Source organism: Manis javanica, chromosome 3 (assembly GCF_040802235.1).
Source record: "Manis javanica isolate MJ-LG chromosome 3, MJ_LKY, whole genome shotgun sequence".
Classification (NCBI taxonomy): Eukaryota; Metazoa; Chordata; class Mammalia; order Pholidota; family Manidae; genus Manis; species Manis javanica.
This window is the reverse complement of record NC_133158.1, coordinates 31,033,959-31,048,649: the sequence shown is the minus strand read 5'-3', so window position 1 is coordinate 31,048,649 and position 14,691 is coordinate 31,033,959. Positions and strand designations below refer to the sequence as shown.

The window sequence follows — 14,691 nt, the reverse complement described above, 5'->3', positions numbered from 1 at the left end:
GGCAGGTCCCTCAGGCCTCATCAGCACTCCTCTTAGTCCTTGGGGACAGTGTGGGCTTGGGGTGACACTTACAGACTGCAGAGTCACACTGACTGGGATTCTTATCTGGCCTCCGCCATTCACCAGCTGGGTGATCTCAAGTAGGTTACACAATCTCTCTGAGCCTCAGTTTCCCCATCTATAAAATGGGTGTGAAAACATCTCCTGTCTGTGCAGTTTTAAGGATGAGTTGGGTCCCAGAGGGAGAGGCCACTGGCACAGTGCTGGGCACATAACAGCTACACTTACCATTACTTTCTGAACTGTTACTTCTATTCCAACCTTCTCAGCAGACCCTGCCTTCGTCACTAACTCACTGATCACTTCCCTTTCCCTCCCATTTCTCAGTCTCCCCATCTGCCAGAGGACTACAGGACCACTCAGGCCATGCCCAGGTCTGAGAAGGGTGTATCTCCAGCAGCCCCACTGGGCTGGGTTTTATCTATTATTATTTACAGACTCCCTCATCCAGGCCCTGTCCTCGGCTCCTGAAACCTGAGCTGCATGGTTGCCTTGCAACCAAAGCACAAGCTAAGGAGGCTTGGGTGTCAGGGTGCCCAGCTGCAGCACCCCCCCCCAAAGGCAGGAGGCCCATCACTGTCCACCCAGGGAGCAGGAGAGCTCAGGGCAGGGACCCTTGCCTGGGCCAGCCTAGGATGAACGTCCCACTCCTCTCATACCTGCCCACTCCTAGTCTGTCTCAGAGCCCACCCTCTCACGGCAAAAGGGGCCATTGACCTGGGATATTTTTGTAGATGGGGCATGTGGTCAGGCTCAGAGAGAGAGAAATTGGAGCCTCCTGGCACAGCTAACTGATACACCATCACCCTCTTCCTGGAAGCCTGTAGCCCAAGTTTGCCCAAAAGCATGGAGAATTCCCTGACCCTCTCCTCATACTGCCCTCAAGAGGCCTGATGCTACCTCCTAGAGCTGCCCAGGCACTTTGCATGGCCACACCTAACAAATCATATCACCTGCATGTTGGCCTCTCCCACATTTTCATTCATTCACACAACCAATATTTTATGAGCATTCATCCCAACCATACTGTGTTCTGCCTGAGTGACCTTGAGCAGGTCACTTAACCTCTCATTGCCTCAGTTTTATCTTCTGCAAAACGGGATAATACAAATATCTGCCTCATAGAGCCATGGTGTGGAGTGAATGAGTTGATGTGTAAAAAGTGCTTAGCACAGAGCTTGAAACATGGAGATGCTTTTGTAAATGTTAGTTTATCGTGATTATTTTTATTGAATTGTTATAATATGCAGACACAGACCATGCCACACAGACAGAGCAATGAAAACCTTTTTGAGAACAGGGTTAGGTTTGGTTCCTTTCCATCCACATGGCATCCCACAGGTCCTGGCATGTAGAGGCCCTCAACAGAAGTTTACCAAATGATCAGGGGTGAGAAATGAACTGTTTCCCCTAGGGCCCATGGCTGCTCAGGGAACTGATTGCTGAGACATGGGCTTTAAGCCTGTTTTATAATTCCAGGTATTCCTTAGAATCTGTTATGGCTGGGTCACGCTCAAAGACAACCAAATGAGTTTGAAACCCTTTTGTAGCTTTTCAGTCTCTGCCTTGTGTTTGGGGTGGGGCTGGGACAAGTAGGCCAGTGGGTAGTGCAGGTGGACTTCAATAGCAGGGCAGATAGCTAGTGGGGGACAGGGATGTAGCACTTAACAGGAACATGTGAGCAGTTCCTTGCATTTTGCGCCCTCCCTCCTCCCTTGCCTCACCCTCATCCTAGCACTGTGTGTGAGTGACCTGTGGCAAGCAAGTTTCTTGTCTTTTTGAGCCTCCATCTACTCACCTTTAAAATGGGCACCCTGCTCCCCCTGCTGCAGAGTCAGAGGCAAGACAAAGGAGGCCGTACTGTGGAGAATGTCTTACAGTAACAGTTCTCATTTATATGAAGATAGATAATGCCATCCATGGAAAAGGCCTCTCTGGGCCTACCTTTCTTCAGCAAGGCCACATTGGGTGTCCGCCAGCCCCCTGGCCCAGGGGCTGTGTCTAACAGCAAGTGATACAGCCAGGCTGATGGCTCCAGAATTTCACCCTTGACTTCTTCCAAATACAAGAAGGGGCTGCCATCTGCTTCCCACCCCTCACACCCACCTGGCAGGTCAGCCAAAGCCCCCGCCTCGCACCTGTCAGTAGTGTAGGTGAGAAGAATCCCACTGGAGGTTTCCTTAGTGGATGTTAAAGCTGGCAAATTCCCGGGGGCCCCCTCGCACCTGCCAGCCCACTTGGACACTGGGTGCTGTTCCTCCACCTTGGGGAGGAGGAGGGAGAGGTGGCTTTCTCTGTCCCCTCAGAGCACTATATATCACTCCACTGGTACTCCCACCATGGGGTAACTGCATTTGTGCTGATTCCAAGTCTGGGAACCTGTTGAATGCCAATGTCAAGAGTACAGTCTTGGGACTCAGACCCTGATGCAGGCCCTGATATGACCTTAGCCAGTCACCCCACCATCTGAGCTTCAGTTTCCTTGTCTGTAAACTTGAGAAAATAAGAGCCTCTACCTCAGAGACTGTTGTGAGTATGAGCCAGACCATGCATGAAAAAAATCTAATTACAAGGAGTGGCACTTGGTAGTAATAAAACTTAGTTGTTTTATGATTATTTTTAGTACTGTTACTGCTAACACAATGCTATTATTTCTGTGGCCGTCTCCCTGCCAGAAATGTTTTTTCATTTCCTCTAGTTCAGCTACAACTTCCTTCCTTCCTGGAGGCTAGTGCTGGGTACACAGTAGGTGCTCAATACATGCTGTCTGCATTTGTATTCAAACACAAGCATTTATTGAAGAAATGGATGAGTCTAAGACCCAGGCAGTTTTGTTCTCTCTCAGTTTCTAAGATCAAAGCTATGGGTTCCAACAGCCACTTGGCAAGTTTCTGGTAGGCACTGACTGTGTTTGTCAGATGCACTGGACCCAGGGATGGATGGACACCATCCTCTGCCTCAAGGGCATGAACAGTCAAGTCCCATGGATGATCAGTTGACTCTACTTTGAGAGTGGGGTCAGCATAGAGTTCACCATGGAGGGTTCCTCTGAGCTGGTCCCTACAGGGTGAATAGGAGTCTACCGGGCAGAGAAGCAAGAAGGAAGGGAATAGCTTGCACTGAGACATGGCAGGTGGCCCACAAGGCAGCTCTAAGTTGTTTTTTTATTATTAAATAACACGAAACTCCCCCCACCCCTACCCAGATGCCTGAGTATCAGAAGATAACTCTGGCTGATCTGAGGGTAAATACAAGCCCATTGGGGTGCGGGGGTATGAGGCACCAGGGGCACCCCCTTCCCTGGTCTTGATACAGTGTCCAAGCTTTACCACAAGTCAGCTCATGAAGGTCTGTTAGAAGCCATCTGAGACCTCCTCATTTTTTTTGGAGAAACTGAGGCCCAAAGAGGGACAACGGTAGAGTGAGGAGAGCTAATCGCAGACCCCCTAGACAGGCTTGCCCAAGGCCTACCCATCCATAGCTGAGGGTGGCCAGCCCTGGTGGTCCATGTACTGTGCAGGATCCTGAGCTCCCAGTTGCTCCCTGGAGATGTCACTCTCTGTGGGACCCAGTGCAGACCCCTGAATATTTGTAGCCTTAGTTTCTTGTGAAGTGGAAATAATCTGCAGGTTCTTTGTGAATTCAAACTGCAAAGCATCTTAGGAACACTCCTATAAAATGCCATTTTGTTGACACTGCCATTTTGTTCAGGGTGAACCCTAATGGCAGAGTTCCCTGAGAGCTAAAGTCATCCGATGACATGGCTTAGGGGTTGGTTCATGGCTTAGGGCCTCCTGCACACAGCCCCATGGACAGTGATGAGCATCTGTTACAGGCTGGCCTTCTGTCCTGTTTGGAGTTTTTGTGGGTGCCCCTCTCACTACCCACTCACCTCCCAAACTGGGAGACTAAGATTATCTCAAGATAGAAATAAAACTCTTCTCCATGACCCATGGCTTTCTAACACACCTCTGCACACACAGTCTAGTGTCTTTTCTCCAAAATACATACACTTTCTGCAAACCTCAACACATCTCCCACTAAGACATGGTCAGGTAGGCCTAAACACACCCCATATGCAACCGCACATGTATCCCACCCTGTCCTGACACACAGACACACATCTGTACATGCTTGCCCAGTTGCACAGCCGTGTACATTCTCTGCCCTGTCTGGTGCATGCACACACATATCTCTATGCACTCATGGTCATGGACTTTCAGGGGAGAAGAGGGAGCAAGATTATTCTCTATGAGTCAGAAAACCACACCTTAACTGTAAAACAATAGAAACTAGTTCACAAGCAGAAAATTTCAGCTCTACCTAAATAACTTTGTAACCAGCAGCATTGACATAGATTATCATGGAACAAGGGAGTGAGCTGCCTGTCGTTGGAAGCATGTAAGCACAGGCAGGACTTTACACAAGTACTGTGGAGGGGCTTGGGCAGCACAGTGATGTTGACCTCCCTTCTGGTCTCTGAATTCAAGTAAGCTTGGGGAATCAGGGCCTCTTCTGGCTTCTCTGTCAAACTTTGCAAACAGCAGTGCCCACTTGGTGGTCTCTGCTCTGGGGAGGGGCTTCCTGGGGTACTCCCATAGTACACACAGGATGGTCAGGGACCATATCTGTGCAGGCCTGTGTCAGCCACTAGAAATGTACACACAGAGCCCCCCAAACCTGGCACCCATTTCATGTCATGCCTGACCCTGGAGAGGGAAAGAGGGGTGGTGCTAGCTCTGGCCATGTCAGGCCCTTGTTGCAAGGAGTCCAGGGTAGCAAATGTGGGCATTGCAGAGCAGGGAGTGATTTAGGTGTTGCAAAGCAGAGGGTATCAGGGACTGAGAAATCTAAAGAGGAAGGGAGTGAGCGAGGTGAGCTAGAGAAAGATTTCTTGACTTTGAGTTGGATAATATTTGAACCTAGGTTCTGAGTGCCTCTGAAACCCAAACACATAAACACCCCTGGATTACACACTGCAGAGAGCCGGCCCTTGAGGCAGCCTGACATGAGGACTGGAGTCCAGGAGACAGGTCCCCTCTATGGTCCCTGTACCCTTCCTCTTCAGGGAGACCCTCCAGAGCCATTGGGAGCCCCGGGACAAAGCACAGAGGTGGCTAGAGAAGGACCTTTGAAAAGCAGAACAGTGGTGATGAAGAGGATGGACCGTGGCCCCCTGAGGGAGGAGGGAAGCAGAGTCCCACCCCAACTCTTCCAAGTTGCCTCATCGCCAGTCTTGGGACGAGGAAGACAGTAGACAGGCAAGTCTTGGAAAGAAGAGAAAGCAGAGCTTTTGGGGGGCATTGCAGGGGTCTCTTGGCCGTGGATACCTTCAGCGTCCAAGGACTGGGGTCTCCTGGGGCCTTGGAAGCACTTTGGTATTTGAACTCTGGCAGGACTTGAGCCTCTTTGAAAAGCTGGAGGGAGCAGGACAGGAGAGGAGGCTCAGGGCTGGTTCTTAGCAAGAAATGGGAGGGGCACCTTCAGAGGGTCCTTTAGGTCCTCCAGGCCAACTCCCAGGATTAGAGAAGGGTCTGGCACTCTGGGAAAACCTTGCCCAAGGATGAAGGTGAAACACATCCCTGGAGAGGGGGATGGCTCAGGAAGGTGAGAGCTCTTAGACCTGAGACCAGCTTTGCCAGCACCTTCTCCATGGATTTGGGCCAGTGCCCTCCACCTCAGGACCTTCATTTCCCCATCAGGAAATCATCATCATTCTGGTTGATTGTGCATCTGACTAGCCAGGCTCTGGGCTGAGTTCTGTGCCCTACATTGGTTCACATTATCTTTCCAACCACCCCTTGAGGTAGGGGCAATTATTGTCTCATTTTAGAACTGTGGTAGCTGAGACCAGAGAGTTGCCTTGATTTGCCCATGGCCACCCAGAGCAAGGGGTCTAACCCTGACTTCTCTGACTCTAAGCCTCAAACAAAAGGGGTTCTGACCCTACTAAGTTGTGAGTCAGACAAAAAGTGGTTTAAGAATCCATAGAAGGGAAGAAGCTTCAGAGTGGGGAGAGAGAATTCACAAGAGGACATGACACTAGAGATCATAGATCTAGGGCCCCAGATATGGGGTAGAACACAACAAGCAAAGAAGAGAGGGCATTCTAGGTAGGGATCCCAGCCACCCAATGTATGGAGGTGGGATAGGGAGGACCCAGGCTGTACACACCTGTCATGGCCTCACTTGCTTTCATTTCGGGGCTCAGAGCCTCAGCAGCAGGCCTGTGGCTCTATGCAGCTTCAACAAGGCTGGAGTCCCCTGAGCCTGTATCCCCTGGGAGGCTGCATTCACATCTGTCCCTGTGCAGATGGCTGGTGAGTGCAGCTAGCGGCCCCCACCCCCACCCGCACCCCCTTCTGTTGCTGGAACTCGGCTGCACCAGGGAGTGTGGTGCAGCGTTATTTTTAGACGTGGCACCATCTGTTCAAGGTGCCGGGCGGATTCTGTTCATCTCTGCAGTGGCCAGGACAGCCATGCCAAGTCAGGGGAAGAGCTGCAGAGCGGGCTGGCTGGGGCAGCATTTGATCAGCTTGCCGGCCCATTGGATGCAGGAGGCAGAGAGATTCTGCAGGCCCTTGGGACATGAGATTTTGGGATCTAGCATATAAGGATGCTATTGGGGTGACTCTGGGGCCAGAGCAGCCAACACAGAGGACAAGGTCGATGTGGGGGTGTCCTGCATGCCTGGGCCTACCTCCTGGAAGATTGATGTCCTGTCCTGACCTCCAGCTTTGGGTGGAGAAGGAAGAAGAGGATGAGAAAAAAACAATAGCAAGGCCACAAGGATCTCCATGGGACCTAACACTGGGTGTAGCAGAAATGCCAGGTTTGACCACTGTGGTCCAGAAGGGCTGGGATACCTCCCCACCAGAACCCAAAAGTTTCTAAGCCTGAGCCACCGCCACCTCTGAGTCATCATAGAAGGGAATTAGGCTGCTGATCGCAGCAGGGTCTCTGACAGCAGACTGCCTGGGTTCAGATCCAACAGTTTCGTGACCCTGGCAACCTCCATAACCTGGCAAAGTCTCTATCTGCTCTCTCTGACATGGGATGGCAATCTAGCTACTTCATAGGATCCAGGTGGGATTTGCCGGTTTGACCCCTGGAAGGCTGTGGCACGCTGCCTGGGGACATTCAGCGTCGGCTCTTCCATCTGGCAGACCTGTTGTCACTTCTCAAATGCAGACTGAACTCTAAGGCCCACTGCCCCAAGTGTCCTTCCAGATTGCTTTCTCAGTCATGGAACCAGCATTGGTGGTGCTGCGGCTGGTGAGGCCCTGTTCTCAGAGAATTTATGGTCTCGTGGGGAAGGCACGCTGGCAGAACTCACCCCAAGACTGAGGGTAGAGGGTGTGGAGTCGAGGAATGAGCTGCGTGTGATGGGCTGGTAGTGAGAACAGGGTTGAAATTTGGAACAGAGGAACTGGAGAGGACTTCGCAGAGAAGTTGGCACTGGGGCTGGCCTTAGAGATGAAGGTTTTGATCAGTGGGAAAGTGGTTGTGGTCTATCCTAGTTAGAGGGAACAGTATGTGCAAAAGGTGGGAGGCAGGCGCATGTTAATTGCTCAGGAAGTGCAAGGAGTCCACTTAGTCCCAGGCTCAGATAAGCTGGCTCTGAGCTAATCAGGCAGGATCCTGGATGTTGTGAAAACAGGAGTGTGTCTTCTTAAGCACTGGAACCCAGTAATGATTTTTAATCCAGACAATGGCATGGTCAAAACAAAGAGGCAACATACTGTGGTGGTTTTAGAGTCAGACAGCTCCCAGTTCTACCCCCAGCTCTGCCACTCATCAGCTGTGTGACTTTGGGCATAATGTTATCTCACCTCTATGAGCCTCAGTTTCTCATCTGTAAAATAGGCACAGTATTGCCTACCTCATGTGGTTATTGTGAGATAAGTATGTTCAGAGCCTAATACAGTTCCTGACACATGGAAGCCATTTGGTAGGTGGGAGTCATCATCGGCATCACTTTGAGGACAGGGAAGGAGAGGGAGTGAGAGGCTGATCAGGAGATGAGGATCCTGACCTGGAGTCAGGAGCTCTGGGTGGTGAGGAAGAGGAGGGAGCCCGAGCCCTTGCCCCACTGCGCCCTGGGTCTGGGCACCTGTTTGGATGTGAAGAAGGGAAGAGTCAAAGGTGAGCCTGATAGTCCACCTGGAACCTGGGAGGGTGCTTTAGATGCCATAAATGACCCAGGGGTCACAGAAGAATGAAGGCATTTAGGGGAGTTTGAGGCCTGGAGGACCTGCAGAGGAGACATTTGGCAGCCATGGGAGGTTGGTTCTAGAGCTTGAGAGGAAGGGCAGGGTGGAATGTCAGTTTGGGAACCACCTGTGTTAGGGCTGAAGTTGATGCCAGATGGGTGACATTGCCCAGGGCATTAATTGTGAGGTATTAAGAGAGTCAAGAGCAGAACACGGGTAAAAGCCTACAGTTGGCCTAAAACAGAGAAGCCATATGACCTCAGGAAAGAATTGGTCAGAGAAGCCATAGGAGAGTGGGAAGAAGGTGCGGGGGTGCTGCCATGGGCACAGCTGTGAAGACTGGAAAGGGTGCTAGAACTGGCCAGTGGGAGTTGTCCCCAGGAGCCACCCAGGTTTGGCCTAGCAGGAAGTGCCATTTGAAAGGGTAAAGACAGGGACCTGGAGGTGATTCTGAGCCAGAGGCTGGGCCACGAGAGCAGGGCAGGATTCCAGAGCCCTGGATTGGGGGAGTGTTGGCTATAAGAGGAAGAGAGCTGAAAAGGGAACTGGAGCTGGAGCCCCCAAGCTCTGTAGTTCTGCTTGGGCAGTAGTTCTGCTTGTTTAAAATTCTTAGCACCCATCACCAGGACTGACTCATCTCTGCAGGCTTGGGGTTGGGGATCTGCATTTCAGCTAGCTCCCAAGGGCTGCCAACACAGGTGGCTCTCGGGGGGCTGCACTTTGAGTAGCTCTGCCCTGGGTCTCCTGAGCTCCCCACAGAGAAGCCTTTATCAGAGTAAGAAGGAGAGGAAACTGGCCGGTGAGAACTCCTGCTCTCACTGCTCCTTTGACTTCCTTGCCTTCTGATTCCCTGCCTTCAGATCTGAGGCCACGTTGATGGCCTGACAGAGCTCTTTGGCATTCCACCAGGGAGACTCTGGGAGAGAGAACCTGGGCTCAGCCATGAGAGGCAATGAGTGCATAGTCAGAAAACCAGGGAAAGCTCTGCTTCAGCCTAGAAGACTGGCCACAGTAGTGAGAAGTAGAATCTAAAAGACACCCCACACATACATACATACATACATCAGCCTTGCCAGTGCCTGTATCATTCTGATCACCTCCTCCTTAGAATGCAAGAGTCCTGATTTTTGCTTTTCTCCCTCTCTGTTAGTTCTATTTCCTGGACTCTGCATTCTCAGACCATGTAGAATGAATTTCCCCTAACCCTTAGCTTCCTTCTTCTCTGGCCTGGACCCCAAAGGACTGACTCACCTATTTAAAAGTAATATCCCAACTTAGACTCATCCCCTGGCATGTCTGTGGATGAATATTCCTTCCCTACTCCATGAGGAAAAGAATTTGATAAACTCAGTCAAATGGAAATGCCATCACTAAATATGGTCCCAGCCGAACCAGAGGGAGGGGACCATGCACAGTGCAAAAGAATGGATCACTAATGGTGGGATTTTTGGCATTGGTGACAGATGGCACCAATGAGCCAAGGTGGGTCTTCTGTGTATGCACCGAAGCATCCCAGAGTGGCCTTTCACATAGTGTCATTTTGTTGGCTCAGGCCAGCTCACTGGGACATCGCATTGCCTAAGAACCTGGCTTTGAGCGTCAGCACTAAACCTCTGGGGTCAACTCCTGTGCTTATTCAGAGAACTCATGGAAAAGGCCCTTTGCCTTCCCCACTCCACCCATACCCAGAACTTCAGGCTCCCCAACACCACACTGTCAGTCAGCACTGCTCTCCTGGATAGCTCCCACGGGCACTTAAAACCCCTTGCTTTATGCTAGCACCACGGGGCACGGACAGCTCCTTTGCACGTGATCCTTAAAGCCCACCCCACATCCCCAGTCAGCACTGTAGCCTTGGGGACAGCTCCCAGTGGAGACAGTTCCCAGGTGCCTGCTTTTTTTTTTCTGTCCTCCCCAGCGGGGTGTAAGTCAGCACCATGACCACTCAGACAGGACTCACTCCCAGTCTCTGCTGGTCAGCCTGCAGAAGAGAGATGGCCTATGGTTATCAGGTTCCCTGAGCTCAGCCACCCAATCCCTCCCCAGCACCCACCTCTCCCCATCCATCTGTCAGCACATCATCCCCAGAGACAGCTCCCTGGGCCCCAGCCCTTCACAGTCAGAGGTGAGCCTGAGGACTCAGCAACCAGCCAGTGACCTGCTGTGTGTGGCCAGAGTACTGACACAGCAGAACCCTGTGCTTCACTATAGTAACCAGGAAAAAGGGCCGGAGCCTGATCTGGTGGTCAGAGGGATGTGAGTGAGCCTGGGGTGCCCTTAGGAGTGTCTGTATGTGTTGAGAACTGGGTCTGCCACCCCCTAAGCAAGGATCTTATGCCAATAACTACACTCTCTTTTTCACTCTGTAGAACAGGAGTGCTGATAGTACCTGTGTCATAAGGTCGTTGCAGAGGATTAAATGGGATAACAAATGCAAAGTGCATAGAATGGTACTTGGCACGTAGTAGGTGTGATCTAAGTGTTGCTGTTATCAGTTTTTGTCCTTCCTTCAGGCCCCCTTCAGGATTATTGTTTATAGTCCATGGGGACAGAGCAGGGAGTGAGCGAGAGGGAGGAGGATGAAGACAGTGTGACTCTAATTAGGATCTGAGGCTGGGGCAGTCAGGGCTGCAAAGGGGGTCCAAGGAGTCCAATGCATCTGTAGGGAGAGTTGGGCTGGGCAAGAGATGAGGCTAGGGAGGTGGCCAAGGCATTTCACTGAAACCCGAGAACGTGTCCCGTGCAGCTGCTCCATCCCAGGCAGAGCCACCATCCCCAGTCTTCTATTTTATGTCCCCTGCCTTGGACCCTGAAGTAAAGTCTCCTACATTTTTCTGCCTTGGCTAGGCTTTCTTACCTCCATCTGCTGGTGATTTTACTGTTTTAGCTTCAGACAAAAACTCTCAAAGATTTTTTTAAAGGGAAGATTTCTAAACAAAGAGCACATAAAGATACAAATTTTGGAAGGCAAACACTCCTGACCAGAGGTTGGGGTGGGGAAAGAGGATGTCAGAGGCAGCAAGTGTATTCTGATCAGCTTGTGACTCCCAGATTCTAGGGCACTTCTCCTGCCTTTAGCCTCCAGCCAAGCAGGATGTTGCCCTCCACTGGGATGGCCACTTCTGCTGGGGCAACAGGGCAACAAGGCAGCCTGCGGGGGGCGGAGTTCATGTGCCGCCAGAAACAAGGATCAGGTGGTGGGAGAATCCTTGAGGATAGTGCTAACATGGCCTTTTGAGACTGAGTATCTGTCCAGGTTGACAGGTTTTCCCTCACTTCACAGAAAAGGAAACTGAGGCACAGGGGAGCAGGCACTGGCCCAAGGCCATACTGTGAATTGGTGAAGGGCAGTGGGACACAGAAGAAAGACAGAGGCTTTGGACTCCAGCAGGCGTATTTAAAGTATGCCAGGCCCTGTCTGTGTGGCCTTGACCATCTGTAGGCTCTCTGAGCCCCAGCTTCCTTGCCCATAAGGTAGGGCCAGTGATACCACACGGCCCATGGAAGCATTTGCTAAGCAATCACTGTTAATATTAGTAGTCAAGCCAAGAGCAAGACACAGTATATTTGGTTCCCAATCAAGTGCTATTTGGGATATATCCCGAAACCTGAAGCAGAAGTTGTGCAAGAATCACTCAACTCAGCCTACAGATTCTGACCATGGGATTATTAGAGGCTCTTTGTGGCAGAGTGAGCCAACTGTAAGCAGCAGGAAGAGGGTCTGAGCACTTCCCTTGCTCTCTTTAGGACCCCAGGACCCAGGGCAAGGCATGAGATCCACCGCCTTAGGTTTGTTGGATGGATGGATTGTTGGACAGATGGAAGAATGGAGAGACTGACAGATGAACACACGAGTGAACAGCTGATGGAAGAGAAGGGTGGATGAATGGAAGGATGGATGAAGGATGGGTGGGTGGGTGGATGAGTAGTGTCTGAGGTACCTGTAAGACCAGAAATGGGCTTTTTCCTGCCATCTCACACTTTCAGCTGCTCTGGAGAATGGAGAGTAGACTTGACCCTTGTAGGGAGCTGAGGGCTGGACCTACCCTCTCTCAGGCCAGGCAGGCAGATGAGAAACTATGCAAAAGCCCTGCGTCCCTAACAGCCCACCCCTTGGCCCTACTTCTGCCATCTGTGCCTTCGAGGCTGATGTGTGGCTGTTTCTTTCTTTCTTTCTTTCTTTTTCAGATTTTCCTTTTCTGGTTAACAGGATAAGAATTTTCCAAAAATAGCACTAAATTCACTTCTGAGGTATTCATTTTCAATTCCCTTTCTCTTTTCCCACTCTCTCTCCCCAACTGTACGAATTCAAAGCTGAGATTGTCATCATCAGCTTGATGCACACACACACACACACACACACACACACACACACACACACACACACTCTGTGGTACTTGCACACTCAGAGATGGGCACAGACATCTCTGGTTCACTTACTCTCACAGATACTCACTCATGCTGACCTGCCCCAGTAGACCTGCATGGCAAACCTTGTCCTTTGGGGTCACTCACACTATGTACACATTTGTTGACGCACCACAGGGGCCCTCTCAGACACATATACACAAAGTTCCTTCCAAGCCCAAGCCAGTGCTGGCATGTTCACACTCCTTCTGACCCAGATGTACCCCAATCTGTGTATTAGCTGTGCTGAGCATCTCACACTGACCTTGTACTCCTACAACTCATCTGCTCACCCACACTCCTACTCACATAGTCGACTCTCCCCTTCTCACACACACACACACACACACACACACACACACACACACACAGAGGACATTCCCTCCCCCAGAGAGGAGCACCTAAGACCCTCCAGGTGAGGCTGAGGGAGGAGCAGCTGTTCTGCCCCAGGCTGAGTTCACCTGTTTCCCTGGGTCAGCACCAAGGAGGAGGATTCCCAACACTGGGGCAAGGGGCTCTACAGAAGCCAGAATTTGCATCCAGGAAAATGTTCTGCCCCAAGGGAACTAGTTAGAACCAGGGCAGAGGGAACACTGTCCTAGTATGCTGTACCGATAAGCTGGGACCCTCCCCAGCCTTCCTAGCAGCGCCAGGGGCCTTGTGGGTATGGCAGGTTGGTCTGAGTTCCATGCTAGGGACAGCAGTGTGAGGGACAGTCTGGTTGAGCAGAGGACAGAGGCAGGGAATGCGTTATCATTATAAGAAGTCATCATTTAGTAAGTTCTTCTGTGCCAGGACCTGGGCTAAGCTCTGTCTCAGTCAGTCCTTACAAAATTCTGTGAGGTAGGTTGTTTGGTTGGCCCTGTTTGGGAGGAGAAACTAAGGCCCAAGGTGGGATTCACAGCCTTTCCCAAGTCACAGAACCATCAGATAGCAGCACCAGGCCTCATCACCCAGGATGTGCAGATGGGACCTGTGTCCCCCACATCTGTCATTGGTGCAGTAACAAGTCAAAGGAAAAGGTGATTTTAAAAATACATATTAACGTGTCATTTAAATTCAGCACATCTTAAAACAGAAGGATTCTGCATCTGAAAGTTATTTTTAGCACATAATTCATTTGTGATGGTCCCAGCTACTATCCCTCAGTTAGAATTTAAAAAGCTGTTGGTTTGGGATTTGAGTTTTGTTTTTTTTTTTTTAATCCTTCCTTCGAAAGATAGATTCCTTCTTTGTTAAATTAACTCCAAAAAAAAACATTGCTCCTTCCTTTGCCAGCATCCCTCCTGGCAAAGACATTTTATTAAGGCGCCCCTAACCTATTCTTGAGTCATTGAAATGTAACAGTTCAGAGTCATTTAAATGCTAATAAGATGAAACCAAAATGCATAAATCCAATATTGTCAGAATGTTCTCCTGGATTCCGAAGAGCCTGGAATATCAATGCCTGAAAGGACCCCAGAGAACACCAGTCCAATGCCTTCACTTTCCACATGGGGAAACTGAGGCCCCTGGGGAGGAATCACAAGCTGAAGTTTGGAAAACAAGGAGGGGCTTTTCAATGAGTTCTGGGCCCTCTTGACTGTGTGACCTTTAGTGTGTTCAACCTCTCTGGGCCCAGGACTGGCTATACACCCTACCCAGGCCTTTGCCTCAGTCAGCTTGGGCTGCTATAACAGAATACCATAGACTGAGTGGCTCAAACAACAGAAATTTATTTCTCACATTTCTGGAGGATGAAAGTCCAAGATTAAGGTGCTGGCAGGTTCAGGTTCTACTGAGAGCCATCTTCTTGGCTTACAGATGGCCGTCTTCTCACTGTGTCTTCACTGTCTTCACATGTGTCTCTTGCATCTTTTTGTAAGAGCACTAATCCCATGCATGAGGCCTCCACCCTCACATCTAATTACCTCCTAAAGGCCCCCACCTCCAAATAGCATCACACTGGGGTTTAGGCCTTCTGCATATGAACTTGAGGAAACTGAGGTCCAAAGACCTATTTACAGTTACA

At 50.6% G+C, this 14,691-nt stretch overlaps 1 protein-coding gene across 20 annotated transcripts in view; it reads left to right on the top strand.

Moving 5' to 3' along the window:
* Positions 1-14,691, top strand: part of ATP2B2 (ATPase plasma membrane Ca2+ transporting 2) — a 358,301-nt gene that overhangs the window by 220,293 nt on the left and 123,317 nt on the right. The window lies entirely within an intron of this gene.